This window comes from Mauremys reevesii, linkage group 2 (genome assembly GCF_016161935.1).
Source record: "Mauremys reevesii isolate NIE-2019 linkage group 2, ASM1616193v1, whole genome shotgun sequence".
Classification (NCBI taxonomy): Eukaryota; Metazoa; Chordata; order Testudines; family Geoemydidae; genus Mauremys; species Mauremys reevesii.
Genome location: NC_052624.1, coordinates 75,237,300 through 75,255,406, shown reverse-complemented (window position 1 = coordinate 75,255,406; position 18,107 = coordinate 75,237,300). Strand labels below are relative to the sequence as shown.

Below are 18,107 nucleotides of genomic sequence, written 5' to 3'. Positions count from 1 at the left end.
CATGCAGTACACACTCATTTTAAAAATGTCTAAGTTTGTAAAAGATGCAATACCCTTTCCATATGTAGATACATTTACTGTAGATTTCATATATGAACTAGCATAGGTGCAAAGTCCCAGTATAACTGTACCAAACTTGACAGGTCTGATACCAGGCCACGCTAGTGCTCAGAATGTACATTTTTTACTCTTTTTTTAAAAATAAAAATAATACTTCTATAATTCTGTATGTTTTGTAGTTAGATCTGTTTTAATGAACTACATAAAGTTTTGTGGTCACTTAATGTTCTGAAATGGTCAGAGTGCCAGGACAACTAGAGGATCCTCAAAACAAGACTGAGGTGTCAAAGATAGAAGTGCTGGTGGAAATGAATAATTTTAAAAGCAGTAGGTCACCAGGCCCAGAATTTTGAAGGAGTTTAGGTATCAAGTATCTGAGCTGCTAAAAAAAAAAATGCAGTCTCACAATAAAAACAGCTACTGTTCCAGAGAACTGGAGGGTAGCAAATGTGGTAGCTATACTGTATTTAAAAAAGGCTCTGGGAGTGATCCAAGGAACTATAGACCCTTAGGACTTAACATGTAAAAAACCTGGAAGATCTCTATATGATAGGGTTTAACCAGGATGGTTTCTGCAAAAGGAAAGTATCTGTTAATCTCTTCAAATAATTTTAACGTATCAATAAAGGAGTATGGATTGGCTTAATTTATTTATACTTCCAAAACACCTTTTGAGAAGGCCCCTCACAAGATGCTACCTAAAGAAGTAGGTTGAAGTCATGGGGTGGAAGGCCAAGTGTTGCCACCTCCTGCCGGCTAGGAGAGAGAAAACAGACTCGATTAAATGGTATGTTTTCCTCATGGCAAAAGGTTAAGAGATGGTGCCTCAAGGTTCCACACGGGCTATTTGTGATGTAAACGGGAGTGAGTAGTGAGGTAGCAAATTTGCAGGTAACATAAATTTATTTGTTAGGACCGCAGAGAAGTGTGAGAAATTTAAGAGACTTGAACGAGCTAGATGAATAAATGGCATAGTGACAAGTGAAGGTCAATATTGATAAATGCAAAACAACTAATGTACATTGAAGGGGAAAATATATAAATAATTATCTTACAAGGTCCTAAATTAACTGTATCAGCTCAGAAAAGGGTTGTGTGTGTCACTGAGCTTCATTTGGCTGTCTACAATGTGCATCTGCAGTCAAAAAAGGAAACCAGGTGTTAGGATACTTAAGGAACCAGAGAGAGAATAATATAGAAATCAATGGTGCAGCCTCTTCTGGAATACTCTGCATATTGGTCACCCGATATAAAAAATGATATTGCAGAATTAATGTGTCTGTGTCAGAAAAGGGCAATGAGAGATTTAAGGGCATGGAAAAACACTCGTGAAGAGAGAGTGACAAGTTTGGGATTGTTTGCCTTTGAAAGGAAATGAATAAGAAGAGACATTGTACAAATATGTAAAATAATGAATGGCATAGTGAAGGTAGATAGAGAACTTCCTTTCCCTCTGCCTTGTAACACAAGAATAAGGGGACATTCAATTAAATTAAAAGTTAATTAAAATTAAATTAAAAGACTGATGAAAAGTGTGCAATTAGACTGTGGAACTCATTGCCACAAGCAGTCATTGAGAGCAAGAATTTACCAAGATTTAGAGAGAGTTTGGACACTTAATATGGAGAACAAGGGAACCCAGCGTTGTTTTATAATTAACTATAAACATTGTTGGAAGGGATATTAAACTTCATGCTTTAAGATTTAAGCTAATTTCTAACTTTTAGAGATCAGGATGAGATTTAATATGGGTGCTAGATTATCCCAGAGCTGCCTACAGTGGGGTTCTTGCTGCTTCTTCTGAAGCATCTGTCATTGGTCACTGTCAGAGAAAAGATATGGATACTGGACTAATAGGACCTTGGGTCTGACCCACTATGGCAGTTCCTGTGTAAACATACAGAAGTGAATTTGAAGTGTGGGTGTCTCTCGCAAAGCAAGTTTTTGTTTTAAAGCTTTGTTTCATACTCAATTTGCTCTTTCACCTTTAGATCACTTATGCAAATCAAGCCGAAATTGGTAGTGATTAAAAGATGTTACAATTTGGTGACCGATACTGTGAAAGCAGTTCAGTCTTAATCCAGTTCCTTGTGGACTATCAGCCAGGTTGCAAAACACAAGCACAACTGAAATTGACTGGCACCTTTTTGTGGCAGTTTCAGCAGAGAGGCCGACTGAATTAGTGAAACTGACCTGTAGCCTCACCTCTAGAGGTCATTTCTCCAGATCAAGCTAGGCATACTGTGGTTTGGGGAACCTTGCATTGTTGCTGCTAATAATTCCATGCCTCCTCTGAGGATAGAGAGAGGATTTTAGTCTCCAGAATTGTCAGTCTAGCATTTTTCATGATTACTAAATTCATATATACAGAGACAAAAATGAACTCACTGTTAAGTACCAGGGGGGTTATGCATCTTTGTGTATATTTAAAACTCTTAAATTAGGTATCCATGCTTCTAGTAATTCTTGTTGTTGTTCTCTGAACTTCCTTTTTAGTTGTAATGTTTTTGAGGACTGAACTAAACATCTTGTTTTACAACATTTTACATGCATCATTTTGGATTAGTGCACAAATATTGACTTACCATGGAATATAGATATACAAGGAGGGAGAGATGAAGTTGCTATAGGAACCTTGTGAAACATGTAACTCTCCGGGGCACTGGAATAATTTGTATAGTGGGGGGTGCTGAGAGTCATTGAACCAAACTGTAAACTCTGTACATGATGGAAACCACTTCAAGCCAGAGGGTTCAGCAGCACCCCCCAAAGCACTCTTAGTTCCAGCACCTATGGTAATTCTCTATTGGCTTCAGTGGAGTTATGCTAGCAGAGAATTTGGCCTCTTACCTCTGAATTTCCTGACTCTGCATTTGAAACATTGATCACACCAGTGATACATTAACATAGTTACTTGCATTATCACTTTTTTTTACCAATACCTTTTAAAAGCATTCAAGCAGGTATGCAGAAGAGACAGTTGTAATCTTCAAACATGTATTTAAGTATGAAGTATCAATAGAATAAATCAGGATTTCTTAAATGAAACGTCACTTGGAGTACATGAGAGCTAAATGAGGAGATTTTCCTAACATTTGTTTTCCTCATAAATTAGAGATGGATAGGAATACAGTGAAACAGTTAATAAGCTTAAATATTAAAATTAATTAAGAGTGGTGTTTTCAAAGAAGCCTGAGAGAATTGAATTTCACTGGGAGTTTGGTGCCTAACTTATTTTAGGCTTCTTCAGAACCCTCACATGAAACTTTTCATAGGTAAATATACTACTTCAACTGGAGTGAAATACCATGAAATAGTGGAGGATGCTCATCCACCTATAAATCACTTTCCAGTCTGAATTGTAAAAAGAAAATCTGGGTGCGGGGGAACACACCCTCAAAGCCCTCATACTTATTTAAAAAATACAACTGCATATAAATTTGTAACTCTGGAGCAGTGAAGTATTATATAGAAAAAGTATTCCTATGAACCTTTTATCTACAGCTTAATAACCCATTTCATGGCCATTTACTGGTGACCTTAATTTCAGCACTGATTTCTCGGAGGCTGTATGATGCAGCAGCTGCCTTCAGAGTAAATAAGAGTTTGACAAAGCACGTTAAACACTCCACTGCCACTTATTTTTATTTATTTATTTTTGGTCCGGATGTGTTGCCTCCAAGATGCCTGTACTGTACTATTTTGTTAGCTTGAAAATCAAATTTTAGATGCCGTTTTTATTAAAGGATGGTAAGGATAATTCTGAATGTTTGTTGTGCTCAGAGATGCCATTGTAATTCTAGGCAGGTGACAGCTGAGCTTCAAGTATTAAATATAAATACATATTTTGGTCAACATACATGATCTTATAGGAGAAACTAAACAAAGATGACAAACTTTATGGTGGTTATTTAATTTGCCACATTTTACCATGCAATTTACGTGATTATAAATGTTTCTAGACAGACTCCTCCACTCTGAAATCTTCAAGTCCTAGGGTAACTTCCCAGGTACTATATATCAAAATACATGGTTCCAGCAGACATTTTAGTTGCACAATAACTAGAACATACCTAATGAATGAGAGAGATTGAATTAAAGAAATTAAGACCCAATGTCTAGAGTTTTTATATTGTGGCTCAGACCTGCCTGTGTTATCTGGATTTTGGGACCTGAATAGCTATTAAGGACTTGTATTCAGGGCACTACAGCTTTGAACCAGATTCCTGCCTATCACTTGCATGGCTGATGTAATCATGGTTTTGTCAAGACGCATGTGGTTCATACTCAGTTAATAACTATGGTAACTGTTTCATCCTTGCTAATGGTCTATGCTGATAGATGGCTATCTTACTGTTACACGTTTGGCACACATTTTAGTCTTTTTGTAGTTGAGACTACTTCCCTAGTTGTTCCTCTGTAATTGGTTTTGCTGGTCCTCCTTCCTCCCAGGTTCCTATGTAGTAGGATGTCCTGGAATTCATTGCCCCTTGCCCCTGCATGTCCTTCAGGCAGGCTTTGCCTACCTAAGGCATTCTGGGATGGTTGCTCACACTTTCCCAGAATGCACTGACACTGTTGTATTTAGGTAATTTGGGAGGTATAGACACTCAAACACTGACATTTGTAGGCTTTGTGGAAAAAGTGCTATGTAGATCCAGCTCAGCTGTATGTGTAATGGCTGTGTCAGATGTGTCATAAATTTGGCTATAGAAACATGGTCGTATTTGTAGGGCCGCTTCAATGCACTGAAGTTAATAGAGCTATATCAGCTTATACTAACTGAGGATCTGGTCTGTAGTGCTTGAACCAGTCCAGAAGGTGAGTTTTGAACCTTGGATTATTTTTCTTGCTCCTTACTTTTCCTTTTGACCTTACTTCAGCTAGGTCTGAGTTAAAGATGTCCTAATGAATAGCAGAGCTGATGTGAAAATGGTGACCTACATGCCATATTGGTAATATGGTTTTCCTTGTTCATGGGAAAGTTAAGTAACCTGTGTTTTAGCTTTCTTTCAGCCAGTTTAATGCAGGGCAGCTCTTTCGTATCTTGGATTTGTGTTCAGCCTTCTGTTACAGTAATCAAATTTTTATGGCAAATGGCAGTCAGTTTGTACACTGAGTTATATATACTTTAGACAGACCAATTCTTTGTGACCTTTGGGGACCTTTAGAGATTACTTTTAAAGAAAGTCTGGAAATCCATGTACAAAAGCAGAGCTTTGTTGTGCACTTAGCTCATTATTATCACAAAAGGAGTCAAGTATGTATTAAGCCACTTTCAGCTTTTAGAACTGCCTTTCTAAATAGAAAATGATAGAAAATACCATCTTTTGATGTGTGTTTGAAGTCTTTTGAAGTGTTTCTTTTCAGAAATGCTAGGAGGATCTTGCTGTTAAGTGTATCTTTAATAACAGAGTTTGAGTAGGGTTAAAGGTGCTTGAAAACGTCAGCGTTTTGTCATTTTTCCAATTTAACTGGAGTAAATCATAGAATGATCTCATGAAGAACAACATAGTCACCTGATAGAATTAGTGAGCGTTACTGAGTATCAGGTGGGAATTTATCTATTTTGAATAAAGCTGAAGCTTTTCCATAGTATCAATTGTGCATCTAAAAGCAGAAAATGTTTACATATTTCAGATCTTTGTTGGTAATATTGAGCAAAGTACACACCAAAGCTCTCCTTTCGTACACTGGTTTCCAGACTTTCTTTTAAGTAATCTTGGCTGTGACACACAATGTTTTTAACATAATTTTTAAAATAGTAATTTTTATTTTACATTAGTGTTGGAGAACACTAGACATATATTTCACAAAGCTTTACAGAGTGAGTAAGACACAGAAGTAAATAGAAGCAAATATATTTACAGAATTGCATATATATGGGTTTGTGCATATGCATACAAATAAAAAAAACTTGTAAGAAGGCCAGATATGCTAGGATACAGAAATGCACAGTTAAGGTACCCAAACAATCTTAACTTTGCCCTGTAGTGATGCCAGATAATAACCACATAATTATGAATAAGGCATTTTAGTTTTTCTGGTTCCAGATTAAACTGGTTTTTTTAAAGGCATATTCTCTTCTCCCGCCCTCCTCCTTCCCCCTTCTTCCCCGCCTCCCCGCTTCATGGTCACAGCAGTGTAGAGTTGAGTTTGTTTGGAAGTGCACACTCCAAAGCATTCCTACCTTAGTGTATTAAGACAGCCTTTAGGAACCTGGGTAAATGCATCTTCGTGAATTAAGTTCAGAGGGAGAAAAACATATTGTTGATTAAATACTAAATAATATTGTTCAGTGGTTTAATTGCTCAGGGTTTTTTCTCTTCTAAAGTCTGCTGATTTTACTACCATAAGCGTGTTAGATGGAGTTTAATTTCCATGTAGTACCTGAAGGATAAACCAATGTAATTTGATTGGCAATTTTAACTTTGTAACTAGCAACCTGTAGGCATGCTTTGGAATCCTTTGAAGAATTCAAATACTTTCCTTAATTGCGTAAGATCAAAATATGCTTTCCAGTTATACGTGACAGCCAGAAGCTTCAGAAAAATAGTCTTGCTGAATTGTAAGAAAACTGCAGTAGTCCCCCCCCGCCTCTTCCCCCCCCCCCAAAAAAGAAAAGTGATACAAGATCCATCGGTAAGCAACTTTTAATCACTAGAGCGATACTTTGAACTGCAGAATTCAAGGTATTCTGTTGTATAAAAGCTGTACAAAGAATAATTTACCACAGATAATTTTGAAAAGCCCCATTTAACATCAGAATCAATACATTCTGTGGTTTAGTTTGTGATGGCATGCTTGCTGTCAGGTTAGTTGACAGCCAATCACCATCTAAAATTTTCCTTGTCTCTGGGGCTCTCTCCTCTGCCTCTGCAATTTGATTCCTGCCTTACTCGAAGCAACACATAGAAAAGTGACCTCTGGAGCAACTGTGGTTTTGCTTGTCTTGCATGATCTGCCCTCACCCTGAAGGGAAAAAAATAAGTGGAATGCCCAGACTAAGGAAAAACACCAACTGTATTTCTTGCAAGTAGCGCTTTATTCATGGACCAGAAAACTCTTAATGACCCTGACTTTGAGAAGCATCTGCCTCCACACTGGGGAGACACCAGTGCTGAGGTGATCTCTGGGGTTGTATGAAATACATGCTTGCAGGAAGGGGAGAAAAACTCATCTATAAGGAAAGCGGGTGTCTTCCAGGCAGTCACTGTGACTCTTCCCATGCCTTTTCCCTTGAATCCTGAAATGTTTGAGTGTATCAACAAATTCTTCCTGGTGGTCAAATCTCACCAAGAGGCTTTAACCTCTGCTCACAGAAGGTGACCTAAAGACCCTTTGAGTGGCTTCCCAGGAGTTTTTTCTTGGGCTTACACTTTTTCCAGAGATGTAATTGAGGGGGAATAAAGCCATCTTTTAGTAAAAAGATCACTAAGCATTTGTGCTATGCTTTTCCTCTTGAGCTTCGGTGACTGTCCCAGCAGACCTTGGGTCAGAACCAGAGAAGGAAGAAGTCTCTTCTAGGTCAGACTTCATGAGTGTGTCTCAGGAGGACTGTAAATGCCTGTAGAAGCATCTCTTTACAGCTATGAAATCTGAAGCTCTTCAAGAGAAGCTGGATGTGTTGGTTTCCCTCTTTTCCTGGGGAGGATATTAATCAAGATGAGTTCATTTCTCCATCTGGAAAGTCAGAGATCACCTACCCCTCTCCCGACGGGATGCCATTGCTTACTAAATCTGCTGAGCAGTCATATAAGCTCCTACAAGATTTTGGAGAGAAGTGGCTCTTGTCCCCTAAATAGACTCCTAAAATACAGTCTTCCTCAAAAGAGACAGACATCCCCAAGGAATCCAAGAGCTAAAAAAATTCCCTAGGTAGCAAAATAGAGACTTTTGTTAGAATTGGTTGTCTAGAGTGCCACACGGTTTTTAGTGACTATCTGTTCATCTTAGGTGTCCAGATCAGCAATTTGTTAGCTTGTGGTTACAGCAAGGCAAGATTTTCTGTTCCTCCTTCCTCAAAAAGATTTGAAATACTATTTAGAGTCATTTTTGCCACAGGTTGGTAAGATTGGGCATAGTATGCAGACCCCCTGAAGCTTTCCCAAGGAGTGAAGAAGGCCAAGGTCTTATTCATCAGGGTCCAGTAATGCACCCATACCCAGGTGAACTTAATTGCTCAGCTCAGTTCTTCAAAGAGCATCCTGAAGGTTTTGGGCATCTCTGGTAAGGACTCAAACCTGGCTGCACTCTCAAAAAATAAGGTACCTCTTTTGCTTTCTGTATGTGTGGGTGTTCTTTTTTCCCCCTGAATTTTGTAGGGCAAGATATGCTGCTGCTAGATAACCCAGTTGATCTCCCTATCATAGTTCAGGTAGGTCTGGGCTTATTCCCCATCCCTGCTTTCAGTCTCCTCTCTTGGTCTGAGTGAATACTCCATGCCTGTCTGCTTTTTAACTGACATACTGGTTAGCCTCCATTGGCTCCCTTCCTACAAAAAGCTCTCCCCCTTTCTTCTGGAGTACCTTTATAACTGGTCAGGGTCTTTTGATCTCAGGTTTAGCCCTGGGAAAAATAAAATGTTGGAGTCAGGTGGGTAAATTCTCCCACCAATTGATGGTCCAGTGTTGTTATCCTTGACTCCTTTGAAGGTGTGTGCTTGAAGCTGTCTTATCTCTGTTGTTGTTTACCTTTCCTGCTGGGTTTTTTAAACAACCCCCTTACAGGTTCCTTTGACTTAATGAATTCAAATAGGCAGCAATACCAACTCAAACAGGGAAGCAGTATTCATGAGAAATACAGGCATTTTCCTAGTTCATCACTGGGATATCTTACTACTGAATTTCTGTTCCAATTCTAAAGTCATGAAGGGGAAAAAACAGGTACACTTTGGACCTCTGGCCCTCAAGATGTACTGAAATCAGAATTCTTCAGCACAATGGATTCTTTTTTCATTCTCCACAAGGCTTCAAGGAAATGTGTCAAGGTATTCAAATATATCACAGCCAAATGAATTGGTTCTCTAGCCAAAGGGTTTGCCAGGCCAGAGAAGCTCCCCCCTTTAGTGAGACTTGGAGCACTCTCCACTAAAGACATGGCCATTTCCAGGGCTGAATGTGCAGGCAACTGCAGGCGTAGCCTTTGAGTGCGTCCAGACTAGCTGCCGGATCGGCGGGTAGTGATCGGTTTATCAGGGATTGATATATTGCGTCTCATCTAGATGCAATATATCTATCCCCGAACGCGCTCCTGTCGACTCCGGAACTCCACCAGGGCAAGTGGCGGTAGCAGAGTTGACAGGGGGTGCCGTGGCCGTCGATCCCACACCGTGAGATATACCAGTCTCCTAGAACTGGAAGTGACCTTGAAAGGTCATCGAGTCCAGCCCCCTACCTTCACTAGCAGGACCAAGTACTGATTTTGCCCCAGATCCCTAGGTGGCCCCCTCAAGGATTGAACTCACAACCCTGGGTTTAGCAGGCCAATGCTCAAACCACTGAGCTATCTGGGAGGTAAGTCGAAATAAGATACTTCGACTTCAGCTACACTATTCCCGTAGCTGAAGTTGCGTATCTTACATCGACCTCGCCCCCTGGTGTAGACCAGGCCTTGACTGCATGTCTAAACCTTTGCTTCCATGAGAAACTCAGTCTTTGGGGGAAGAAAGTAAAGGGATGGAAGCTTCCATTTCCCTGTTTCCCCTTCAGCCTTCCTCTCTTTTAATTTAGTGTTAAGTAGGGTGACCAGATATCCCGATTTTATAGGGATAGTCCCTATTACCCCCACTTCCTGTCCCTATTTTTTCATACTTGCTATCTGGTCACCCTACTGTTAAGTCTCTTGTTCTTTGCCCTACTGTGTGCTTTCTCATAGTGTATGGTTCTACAGAGTCTACTGTGTACAGGCTGAGCCAGAGAGGGAAATCACCAGCTAATTTTGCTTTCAGTAGCTCAGTTGAAACACACTGAAAATCTGCAAATTTCGAGGCCTTAATAACTGTTCTATATCTGTTTCAATTTTACTATTCATCACTTGCCTTTTTAAAATAATTGAGGTCATGAAGGCTGCTTCTTTGAGGTGGTGTAATGGTGATGAATAATAACATGTTGTTCCTCTGTAATGAAAAGAACTCAATAGTCAAGAAAGGACAATTGATGTGAAAGTCATTCTCTTTATGGTTTGGTCCTTCTAAAATGTTTTCAAATTATTGTTTAATCTCATTGGCTCTTTTTATCCTTTTAACATTTTTTCATCAGCATAGTAATGTTCATAGATTCTACAGTGAGTTTTCAGCCTGCTCGCAGCTTTGGGGACAGAACTCAGACCTGTCAGTCAGATATAGCCCTACTGCCTTAAATCTACCAATCTTGTTGCAGACAAAGTGAACAAACTTCCTTACTGCAGAGCTTTAGGAGGAATCAGTGAGGTGGCATCCTGGTTTTCCCTGATGTTTCTTCATAAAACACTTCAAAGCTGATGTGCAGAACACTGTTTTATAGGAGGATGGTGTTGCATGCTGTAATGCCTCAGGCAATCAAGAAATGACCTGTGTGTACAGCTATTTCAATTTCACTTATATGCTAAGCTATACTTTAGCCTCCTTTGCTGCATGCTGCTGATAAAACCCCACTGTAAGATCTGTGGAGGTTACTGTGCTGAAGAAAAGGAAAATTTTATATGTGCTTATCTGAAAATTTCCTTTATTTAAGTATTAAGGCCCATAGATCTGAGTGACCTTGGATAGGATTAAGGGATCACTGTTCAGAAGCTAAGAAAATAACAAATTTCTCATACTTTGCAATAGAAAATATCCATAGTTTAAAGTTACGATTGCTTTACTCATTTTCATCATAGTTGTGGGGTTAATTCAGTTTGGCCGGCTTTGCAGTTGGAGTGGTGTATCTGTGAACCAGTGATTGACAAGGCTGAGTTCTGCATCTGCTAAACATGGAAGCAGGCTAAAGGCCCAGTATGTGATATGCAGGTCTTTCTATGTAAAGAAAGCTATCTGTCAGGTATGTATGTATGTTTTCCTTTTCCTCATAGCCAAGACCAGGTTTCTGTAAATCAGTCGTAGAGTTTAAGGCCAGAAGGGACTACCAGATCACATAGTCTGATCTTCTGTATATTACAGGCCACCAACACCACCCAGTACCCTCACACTAAACCCAGCAACTGAAATTAGGCCAAAAGTGATATATTAAAACAAACCAAAAGAAAAAATAACCCACTGGAGCGGGATCATAAACCTGAGTAAATTTATAGCCAGTGGGTCAGATTAATTTTTGATGTGACTGGTTTGATGTCAACAGAGTTACACTGGGTATGTATTTGGCTGTGTGTGGTGTGTGTACTTTTTAAAACTTTTAAAACATAGGAGCTTTTATCCCTGTTCACCAAGTTCAGGTCAGTAGCACGTAATGAAGAACTCTCTTGCCCAAGGTGGAATTAGAGTTACAGGGATTGTACTTACTCCCTCTGTATGGACAGTTTTTCCTTCACATGCAGCATGCTTCTGTGAGTATTCTTACATCATCTTGGAATCTTGCTACGATAGATGCTTGTTTACCTGAAATGTGAACAAAGTCCTCAGAGTGTAACATCTGTGGTGATGTTGGACTCGCCAGTCCAGGAACCCAAAGTCCTAAAGTCATTTCCAAAGCTTGGTCTCCCACACATGTTCTCTCCCTCATTCTCTCTTTGATAAGCATGACTTATGGCATTAAAAAACGTAAAATCAGCAGTAAAGGATTTGTGGAAGGTACTATGCCTTCCAGACCTAATCTAAAAAACACTTCGCATTCAAAAAAAAAAAAAAAGTTAAAAAAGTAGCAGTTGATTCCTGTAAAAATATGACTTTTACAGAAAAAACAATTGTGTTAAGAAAGAATTGGGCAAGACTCAATGAGGTTTAGCTTGGCTCTCTCCCTAGTACCTTCTAGGGCTTTGGACAGGGACCGACGAGGCAATGAATTTAGCCTTAATTGTGATGCTTTTTTATATTGCCATTTTAATGGTTAAAGTTTTCCTAACATGATTGTTATTTCTATAGATATGACCTCTCCAAATGACTATATACTGTTTTTTTTTCCTGACTTCTCATTTTTCGTATGAAATATTTCAAGTCAGGTATGATTTTTTCCATCTGCACACAATTGTTATAATGCAAGAGATTTTTTTTTTAATATTGTATTCTTGATAGTGTGAAATCTTCTAAAGGAGACTGCTACATTCTGGTCCATTTGCTGCTGATGTTTGCTAGTAGACTGTCACATATTAGTATTCAGTCTAGAGGCTAATACAGAGAGAGAGAGAGAGAGTAGCATATTGGCATTGGTATCAAGGGCACATTCAACTTCGTGTCCAGAACATTACAGTAAACCTTGGCAATTCAGAATCTCTATGGTCTCCTATTGATAGAGAGATATAGTTTTCATGTCATCTTGCAGTGTATTGTACACTTATGCAGTAGTTTCTCTAACTATTAGTGTAAAACCATTAAATATACATGAAATTAGTTCCTCTTAAAATCTAACATGTCAGATTTGCCTTATTAAATAGTCAGATATAGGGCCAGATTGTAGCTATGGGAGGCTTGAAGAGCCTCCCCACAACTTTGCATCCCCAGTGCAGGGCCAGGAAGAGTTGGAGTCCTTTCACTCAAGGTATGTCTACATTGGTGGTGGAGGGGAAGAAGTGTGTTCCTAATTCAGGTTGAAATGGGGGTGAGCGGGCGAGAAGATACGGCAGCTCAGCTTTTAACTCAGGTTAGCAGCTCAAATTCAACTCCCGGCTCCACAGACACATTGTTAACTCAAACTGCTAACCTGAGTTAAAAGCCAAACTGCTGTGTCTTCACTGCAGTTTTAACCGGAGTTGGCCCACCTGAGTTAAAACACTTCCCCCCCCCCTTTTCTTTTGTTCAGTGTAGGCATACCCTTATTTTGAAGGGGCTGAGATGTGTGCAGTGGTCTTGACTCTGTTTTCTCCCTTTCCTTCGCACTGACCAACAGGGCTGGCTGGGAAGTTGAGCACTCTGCCTGCTCTGAAAGGTAGTTTGATGGGCATTATTCTGCCTACATACCAGGGAATTCCTGGTAGCATTGTGCTGTGATATGCTTCTCAGAACTCCCTGGAGTGGGACAGCTCTGCAGATAGCCAAAGCAGACATTTGACTTAATGTCATAATATGGCCCACAATGGTTGCAATCTCCAAGTGCATTGACTCAGAAAGAAAAGAATGTTTTGTTTATAGCACCATGATGGACTGGATAGCACACTCATATCCTTTTTAATTTTGGAGAGGTGTATTTATAGGCTGATTTACAAGATGAGGTCTCTTCAAGGCCATGCCAAAAAAGCAGTCATGTGTTGTCAACTTAGGTGGGCTAGTTAGATTTTTTTTTTTAAGTTTCAATTTATCTCTAACTTAGGATGGTGATAAAACAGTAATAAAACGTTTATTATTTTTAGAATACCCTTAACAAAGGGTTTTTCTTTTTTACTGAGTCTCAGAAACAAATTGCCACTTTAAATCAAAGTTGACATTCAAGGTTTGTAAGATGGCATTTCTGCAGCAGAAAGATTAATATATCTTTTAACAAACTATTGAATTACTGTGATTTTTCTTCTACTGCAGAAATGGTACTTTCAATATTTCTTGATTTTTTTTAATTAAATTTTTAGCAGTTAATTATAGCTTTTATATATAACAGAGAACAGGGATGGGCAAACTTTTTGGCCCTAGGGCCATATCGGGTACAGAAATTGTATGGAGGGCCAGGTAGGGAAGTTCTGGGGGAGGCTATCCCTCCCCAAACAGTGAGGCTTGGCCTGGTCCCTGCCCCCTATCCAGCCCCCCAGAACCCACACTCCCATCCAACCCCCCCAGCTCTCCACCCTTGAATGCCCCCCAGGACTCCTGCATCCTATCCAAACACTCCTGTTCTCTGCCCCCTGACCATCCCCCCGGAAACCCCGCCCCTATCCAATCTCCCCTGCTTCCCACCCCCTGACCACCCTCTATCCAACCCTCCCTGCTCTCCTCGCCCCACGTTACGTGTGGGGTGGGGGAAAGGGGAGCTCAGTCCTTTCCCTGTGCGTTTCCCCTGCTCGTTTGGCTGCTCTCCCTGGCAGTTGGGCAGGGCTTGTTCCCTGTCTGGGTTTGGCTGCTGGGGACAGGGGTCAAGCATGCTGGGGGTGGAGGGGGGCCCTGGCTTGCTCTACCCCTGTCCCCGACAGAAGGGCCCAGGCCCCTTGACCACCCCCTCTGCAACACCTCCTGCTCCTCACCCCATCTCCCTGGAACTCCCCCTGCTCCCCGCCCCCTGACTGCGCCACCCTGAAGCACCAGGTCTGGTGGCGCTATAGCTGTGCCGCCTGGCCGGAATTGCAGCCACACTGCCCAGGCGCTGGGGGAACTGTGACTGCCAGGGAGGGAGGGGAGCAGAAGGGGAGGGACCAGGGGCTGGGCTAGCCTCTACTCCGCTCACTGCGCTGCCAGGGAGTTGGGCTGGCTCCTCTGCAAGCTTGTCCTGATCCTGGCAGGAGCTTGGGGACCAGAGGGAAGGGTCCTGTGGGCTGGATGTGGCCTGCGGACCATAGTTTGCCCCCCTCTGACATAGAATGTGTTTGGTTGCCTTTCTTTGTACCACATCCTAAATGTTCTAGGATTGTTGAAATGTTGTCCTGTTAGTATGTGCTGAATTGCCCACTGGTGGACATGAAATTGTGTTTAAAATGGCATTTTTGATGTCAGGTTTTAAACAAAAAATTCACCCCCCTCCTCAAGTTTCTGGCGGTAATTTGAGAACACAGTTATGTGTTATTCCTGATTATCTATCTCGATTTTGCAAATATTTAATTAGCCCCTATATATAGCCCCCCAAAAGCCAATCTGTTTTCCACTGAAGCTTTGGTTTGTATTTACATTGAGACTCTTTAGGCTTTGGATGTTAGATGTGTACTTACATATACAAGGCATTCACGTTGTAGTTTTTCACTGCCTACATAGTTCGCATGTGCATTCGTAGTTGGGAGATGCATCTATCACCTTCTGGGTCTCATTGTCTCTTAAATTTTGCTCTAAAACTTCTTTTAGTGTCCAGTTGGCTTTTAAACCTAGCTTTTCCTTTCCCTAATAATACCCCCTTCCATTTTCCCCGCCTATAACTTGTCTGCAAGGATACTTAATTGCATCTTTAATGTAGTCAACTTTCTTTTCTTTCCAGTGGATTCAATCTTTGTGCATTATTAGTCATCCATCTCAGGAAAATGTCATTTATTTCTAACCCAGAGTATTTTGAGAGACTGTGCGTGAAGCGTGCTACATTTAAAAAAAAAAAAAGTATGCAACCTATTCAGTTCATTGCAATATGTAAGGTGGTAATATAATCAAATGAAGGTAGAAATTTTTTATTCTTATAAATTCACCTAGATTTTTTTAAAGCTTTTTCTGCAGCTTTGGAATCTTGAGCCTAAGCCTACAATTATCTTATTAATTAAACTATGTTCACATGAGATTTATTTAAGGCATTAACACCTTTTTATTGATGGCTTCGACAGTGAAGTAATACTGATTACTTTAAATTATTCTTAGAAATTTAAATTGTGTAATACAAAAACGTATCTGAAAAGTGCTGAATGAAAGCATCTGAATCCTCTGAGGGTTTGAGTGTGTTTCTAGTAAAGTTGCATTTTAGCTTGAAAATGTACATTTTTGTATCATTTATCTATGCTAGTATTATAGCTACATTTTGGTAACCAGTTACAAACTTAGTGTTTGGTGCTGCTTGTATTAGGCTAGTGTGTTGAGGCCTTACTATTTATCTGTGTTAGGGTAGAGTTTAGAGACCCATTGTGTATAAACACAGAGTAGAATAGCACCTGCTCTGAAAAGTTTATAATCTGATTAATTTTAAATTAGTTACGTGAAAGAGATATACAGTATCTAGAGCAGTATGTCCCCAACCTTTTCCGGGTGTCGGGCGCCGGACGATGAGCCACCGAGGACCATGCCCGGCGGACAAGCATCCGCCAAAATGCCCCGAGAAGCAGCAACGTCAAGAGGTGTCACTGCTGAAATGCCGCTGAAAATCAGCGGCATTTTGGCGGCGATGCCTCTTGATGACACTGCTTTTCGGCAGCATTTCGGTGGATGATTGTCTGCCGGCCAGTACGTAGGCGCACATAGATGCCCTGGTGGGTGCCATGGCGCCCACGGGCACCACGTTGGGGACCCCTGATCTAGAGAGCTTTGTAAATGCTAGTGCAAGTGTATATCTTATATAATGTCATGGTTAAATCTGATCAATAAGTTGAATTATAGAAAATACACCACATTATTTGTGCTGTATTGTACTGTAAATGTTATAAGCATTCCCAGGTCTGTAAACTCAGCCAGATGTTAATCTAGCTGGAGTTAGGTAGGTTAGAGTTATTTATCTCTCTGATCATATTCTGATTTTGAAGTTTAGTCTATGATACTGTGTGTGTACACTTACTAAATACCATTACAAGTTTTATTAAATAGCACTTTACTTTTAAGGGTTTTAAATGCCAGGTTTAGCAAAATACGCATTTTTTAAAAAACAGAGAAGGACAAAATAGTATACCGTATGTGGAATATTGTGCATGTTTTATTTTAAAATGTGATCTAAAATTCCTTTTATGGTTTGAGAAATAGATGTTCTCTTTACCCTGAAACTTTCAACATTAGGATCTGACATAACTAACATATTACAGAACTCCCCAGGGGTATCTTCCTGTATATCTTTAGACAGGGGAGTCCTAGACTGGGGAAATAACTAGAGATGGGGAAAAATTGTTGGAGAGGGAATTGGAGGGTGACCAGAGTTACAGAAAATGTGGTTTTTGCTTTCAGCTTGGCAGATGAGCTCTAGTGAAAGAGAACTGCCACAAAGTCCCAGTGGGATATAACAAACATTCTGGAGATGTTGTTCTTCTGATTAACTGTTTGAAGGTCAACGCTACTGAGGTTCAAATGTAGCTGTGTTGACCAACTGAAGGGAGTTCATATTTTGACTCTAGATATATTTAGTGATCAAGTTAAGCTTGCATCTCTAGTTAACCTGATCATACATCAGTGTTTTAGTGGACACTGTTTCTGTTCATTTTGTTAATATTTTTAAATACTAGTGTGACTAAATCCTGTCTTATGATTTGTCACTCAGTGAGAGTTTGCTTGAACCACAAATAAGTATACACAACCATGGGTATGTTTAGTTTAACTTTGCCTTTTGAGATACATTACATCAAAGAAAGAGGCTCAGGAACAAGTCCGAGTCAAATTCTGCCTTGTGGAAGTAATAAAAGACTGTGTAGGTGGCAGCATAACAAATTAACAAAGAAATCCTTCTGCAAACACTTGTAAGGGATGTACCAATTGATGGCACCAGCAGAATGACATGGTCTTCAAACCATCCCTCTGGGTTCAGGGATAAAATCTCTCTCTCTAGCCATAACCTGGTGAGGTCTGAGAGCTTCACAAAAGTAAAACATCTTGAGCCAAATTCACCCCTGGCATAAGTGGGTTCGGCTTCCAGTTATTTCAGTGGCATTTGCACCTGCATGTGCCAGTGCTCCATTTAGTCTTTTGTCTTTGGAAAGGCAGGTGAAAGAAAAGTGACCTACTGTAGTTGTGTGCTGTACCCCCTACTACTTAGAGGCTATAAGACTCAAATGTATTAGGGATTTTAACACCCTCTTTCCTCTCTCAGCCATAAGGAGAGTTCCTGAAAGTTGCTTTACTCTTTTTTTATACTAGCCAACATAAGTAGTACTGCACTTTGCATTATTTTCTCATCTACTGTCTTTTATGTAAGTATGCCATGCATGCCATTTTATTTTCCTCTATCTAGATGGACCATATCTAGACACAGCTGAATTGTATCTCCCTAAAATGTGTGGTTTCAGAGACTATAGTGATAGGTGCCTCATAAATATATATAATAATAATAGTCTGGTATCTGGGTCCAAATCACTTTAGGTTTTGAAAAAAACAAATTTTCACTGATTTTCATTGC

At 40.1% G+C, this 18,107-nt stretch overlaps 1 protein-coding gene across 6 annotated transcripts in view; it reads left to right on the top strand.

Annotated features, from left to right (window-relative positions):
- OSBPL10 (oxysterol binding protein like 10) overlaps positions 1–18,107 on the top strand; it is a 172,211-nt gene that overhangs the window by 84,680 nt on the left and 69,424 nt on the right. The window lies entirely within an intron of this gene.